The sequence below is a fragment of the Triticum urartu genome, chromosome 5, assembly GCF_003073215.2.
Source record: "Triticum urartu cultivar G1812 chromosome 5, Tu2.1, whole genome shotgun sequence".
In the NCBI taxonomy this organism is placed as follows: Eukaryota; Viridiplantae; Streptophyta; class Magnoliopsida; order Poales; family Poaceae; genus Triticum; species Triticum urartu.
This window is the reverse complement of record NC_053026.1, coordinates 14,512,278-14,517,152: the sequence shown is the minus strand read 5'-3', so window position 1 is coordinate 14,517,152 and position 4,875 is coordinate 14,512,278. Positions and strand designations below refer to the sequence as shown.

The window sequence follows — 4,875 nt, the reverse complement described above, 5'->3', positions numbered from 1 at the left end:
GCATAAGGACATCAAGCATCAGGCCCATACCTGTTCAGCAAGACAGAGTACATACCTTTGTGTAGATGCAATGGATGGGGCTGCATTTGAACACTTGAACATATGGTCCGCATCATTGTTGACGCTGGACGTCGCACGTACTTGTCCATTTAGAAGTATGCCATGAAAGATGTTACACAAGCAAGTATTATCATAAAGTAGAGCTTCTACAGTACATGCAAGCTTTAGATATGAAGGACCAAGCAAACTATTCTGGAAAATATCTAAAGTTACAGAAAAGCATGTATTGGTCTGAGCTTAAAGGAACAAGCGCTGGTACTTGAGCTTAAACAAAAGATACTAGTGCTTCATACTAGCAAGTATACCAAAATATGTGAAACAGATCATGTCAGTGCGTAGAATTTTAGTTGTATCTTGTGAAAGAAAAAGGGCCACAATTGTGGCAGATCCAAGGAGGAAACATGGTGCATTGGAACCAAAAATTTGCATAAAATTCGATCCATATTTTAGTAGCAAAAGAAGCAGCAGTAGCATCATCATGACAGACAGACAGACAGGGGATATCATATCAGTCTTGAAGACATAGCACCAACAGCATGTCAGATCACCACATAGATCGAAAGAACGAAATGAGCCATGAATGAATCACCTTTTTTTGAGGGGTATCAATGAATCGTTGGAGTTGGGCCGCCTAGTTGTTGTTCCTGGTTGCGTGTTGGGCCTTGCCGAGCGAGGCCTTGTTGGACTTGTTCCCGGTGGATGAGGACCTCGCTGCCTTGCGCGTCGATTCCAACCCTCCTCTGCTTCTCTGCGCGCGTCGATTCCAGCATTTGTGCTATACAAATAAGCACTGGTCCTCCCCTGGCACCAAACAATACATAGCAGTACATGACTTGGTTTGTAGTCACCAAATTATCCAGAACTAGCAGGATTCATGATAAATAGCAGTTTTCTGGTGAATGCAACACAAAATGAAGGATTCATGATCTACTAATGACTTCTAGCATAAAAAAACACTTTTGGCCTAGTAAGCAACAATATAGCATGCACTTATTAAATTCTTAACAGAATCAACAAAGGAGCAGCAGGTAGCTGACCTTTGTGCCCTTGACACTGGAGCTCCATGGACCTGAGCTTGGTGGTGACCAATCAACAGTCGCTGCACAAGGAGAGAGAGAGGAAAGCAGAGGTTAATCACGGGTACCTTGGCTTGAATTCAACATCAATTCAACATGAGGGAGGGAGGGATTGCAACAAGGGGGATCGAACCTTGATGATGCGATGATGTTGCTGCTTGTCCTTGTCCTTGTCCCGCCGGGCAGAGGAAGGGAAGCTCCGCTCGATCTAGCCACCGTCCGTGGAGGTCAAGGCCCATGCCCTCTTAGCTGCAAATAACAAACTTTCTCAGTACACACAGCAGGAAAAAAGAGGGATCAAAAAACGTAACACCTGCAAGTAGTACTGCTTTGCTATTAGGTGCAATTACACAATTTTTTTAATTTCTACCATGCTTCGATTTTGCAACAACCAGAACGGTCACTGTCATCACACTAGTTTTCAGATTCTCGCACTTGCAACTAGCACAAGAGCGAATTTCATACATCATCAATACAACAGAGCAGCACTAACCAATACACAAAGCATTACATCATATATGAGACAGACTACAAGAGGAACAGATCTGAAACCAGTACTCACCCATCAACTCAATCTACTCTAAACACTACAATAAAAAGTCTGTCAGCATGAACGACGAGAATAGCATGTAAACCAGAACTTGATGTCATTTTATAGCTAGTTATTTTAGCCCGTCGAATGGCTAGACGAATCAGACATTGTTTTCTAGCCCAGCCCCAAACAAGAAATTGAACACCATTAATAGTACAACAAACTCAGATCTTATAGATCAAATTGAACACTATATATGCAGAATATTTATAGCTAAGATTTATCTTGGACTGTATTTGGACACTAAATATGCAGAATATTTTAGATTACCAACAATAAAAGTTCATGACTGTCAACCAGGGATGTACAGTTTGAGGCAATTAGTTAAAAGCAAGGGAAGAATCTATATATCCACTACTGCAAGCTGTCGGGCGTCTCCTCGAAACATAGGCAGTAGGGAACACAGTACGCGTATGTGAATTCAGATAATCACACTCACTCTAGAGTCTAGACTCTAGATGCTTGCTTAAGTTACCTGTAAACAACACTTTGAATTGGAAGTAGCTCGCTTGAGATACACCAGCATGCGCACGAATCAGCCGAATATGCCTGCGTGAATTCTGGAACGCATATGAAGATGAAATTGCAACAACGGAATGAGAACCTTCCGACGATTTGCGAGATTGAGGCGCTGGAGCTGCTGAAAAGGAACAGACCAAGAAAACAACACAGTCAACAATCCAACAAAACCAACCAAATCGGCCATGGGGGCAAAAGGCCGAGCACCTCAGGGGCGGCAGCAGGAGCGCCTCGCAGAGCGTGTGGGTGAGGTCACGTGCAAATCCACCTTGGTTGCGGCATTCATGCAAACACGTTAGCCACGCGCAGTCGCGGAACATCTCGGTCCCCGACGAAACGGCGGAGCGGGCGAGGAGGGGTCGAGCTAGGGCCGCGAGGGGAGGGGATAGGGGACGTACCTTTGCCGACATTGACGCTCTGCTGAGCTCCCATGGCTACGGACGCCGGTGGGACTGGGAGGCAGCCCGACTAATGCGGGCTCGGGCGCGGCGGAGGGGGTGGAGTGGCGCCGGGGGCGGGGTGTGGGGGATTTTTGAGTGGGAGGTCGCGGCGGCTCCCCTTCCCTGCTTTGCTTCTCCCTTGCCCTGTAGCGGCCCCGCGCTCTGGTACATCTCTGACAGCATCGCGCTGCCGCCAGCCCCGCCGAAGAGATTCATTGCCGCCGCGGCCGGTCGGGATCGATCGAATGAGGGGGGAAAGGACGATTGTTTTGAGTCTTGGATCGGTTTGTGTGGAGAAGGAAGGGGAGGGGGTCGGGAAGGGTGAAGCGTCGTGAGAGAGAAGACGACGGATGCGGTGGATGCGTCGCGAGAGGAATGGGAGGGGGTCGGGGTGGCGATGCGGTGAGGATGGAGAGGAGCTTCGCCGATCTGGAAGGGGAGAGGGAAAGAAAGGAGGCGGGGGGTGGCTGGAAAATGAGCACGAGGACATAGCTAGGGTTTCGAGGTTGGTGTGAAAGGGTCAAGGACTGCCGTTGGATCCGCGAGCATCCGACGGTGTTTGATGCATGATCCGCGTGAGACGTCCACGAACCAATCAGAGTGCAGTAAGACGTTATGACCATCTAAATTGGTCGTACTTGACTAAAAATAATGTGTTAAAATCATGTTAGCTATTTTATGACCCGAGAAATTCAACAAGAAAATGTAACACCTTCTCACTTTGTCACCAAATGTGGACAAGTTTCCAGGAAAAATAATAAACATGAATTGAGATAAATATCTTTAAAAAGGTGCCATGAGAAATGAGTTTTTTTGGCAAAAAAATCATTTTCCATTTTTTCGATTGCCCCAAATGAGGTTTTTTTGTGAAGGACCTACCAAATAATTCTTGCAAAATTGGACGAAATTATTTTTCTAAAATACTAGACTATATTTAATGCACAATTGACCAAATGGTTGGGTGTAAAAAGTTTTGATCCACCTCTGGTGAAAAAGACAAATTTCCGCCGATTCAGTTGGAAGCGGGTCAAATTTGAACTATAGCTGCCTCATAGTTTGCTCTTTATTTTTTCCAAAAATCATTTCCACGTACATAAGTATCTATTTAATCAGAGAAACATCAAAAGTTTTCCAAGATTCAACCACTAGCTAGGAACGGTCAAGCCCGCCGTTTTGACCGCATTTTGAAACGGGCATAAAAAATTCAAAAAATCAAAAAATTGGAAAACCTTCACATTGTGTCATTATATGTGACCAAGTTTCTAGGAAAAATAATAAACTTGTAATACAGAAATTATTTTTAAAAAGTGTTCTCAGAAATGAGTTGTCATGCGTGAAGATTCATGTCTTTCAAGCCAAATGATCAATCTTATGGCCATATTCATGGCATAGTTTATTCAAATGATCTCATATTGTGCACAAGGGTGCATCTTGGAATGGCAAACAATGTTGCCTAAGGAAGTTTTCATTTTCTGTGCACGGAAAATTCATTTTCCATTTTCCAAGTGCCCCAAATGAGGTTTTTTTGTGAAGGACCTACCAAATAATTCTTGCAAAATTGGACCAAATCACTTTTCTAAAATACTAGGCCATATTTAATGCACAATTGACCAAATGATTGGGTGTAAAAAGTTTTGATCCACCTCTGGTGAAAAAGACAAATTTCCGCCGATTCAGTTGGAAGCGGGTCAAATTTGAACTACAGCTGCCTCATAGTTTGCTCTTTATTTTTTCCAAAAATCATTTCCAGGTACATAAGTATCTATTTAATCAGAGAAACATCAAAAGTTTTCCAAGATTCAACCACTAGCTAGGAATGGTCAAGCCCGCCGTTTTGTCCGCATTTTGAAACGGGCATAAAAAATTCAAAAAAATCAAAAAATTGGAAAACCTTCGCATTGTGTCATTATATGTGACCAAGTTTCTAGGAAAAATAATAAACTTGTAATACAGAAATTATTTTTAAAAAATGTTCTCAGAAAAGAGCTGTCATGCGTGAAGAGTCATGGCTTTCAAGCCAAATGATCAATCTTATAGCCACATTCATGGCATAGTTTATTCAAATGATCTCATATTGTGCACAAGGGTGCATATTGGAATGGCAAACAATGTTGCCTAAGGAAGTTTTCATTTTCTGTGCACGGAAAATTCATTTTCCATTTTCCGAGTGCCCCAAATGAGGTTTTTT

The 4,875-nt window shown here is 43.4% G+C and overlaps 1 long non-coding RNA gene across 1 annotated transcript; it reads right to left on the bottom strand.

Moving 5' to 3' along the window:
• Nucleotides 1-658: 658 nt before the first annotated feature.
• On the bottom strand, nucleotides 659-1,353 carry LOC125555450. The gene is made up of 3 exons (XR_007304709.1): nucleotides 1,270-1,353; nucleotides 1,098-1,159; nucleotides 659-861 (listed from the first exon to the last, which is right to left on the bottom strand). It is a non-coding gene; the product is annotated as an uncharacterized LOC125555450 (long non-coding RNA).
• Nucleotides 1,354-4,875: the final 3,522 nt, after the last annotated feature.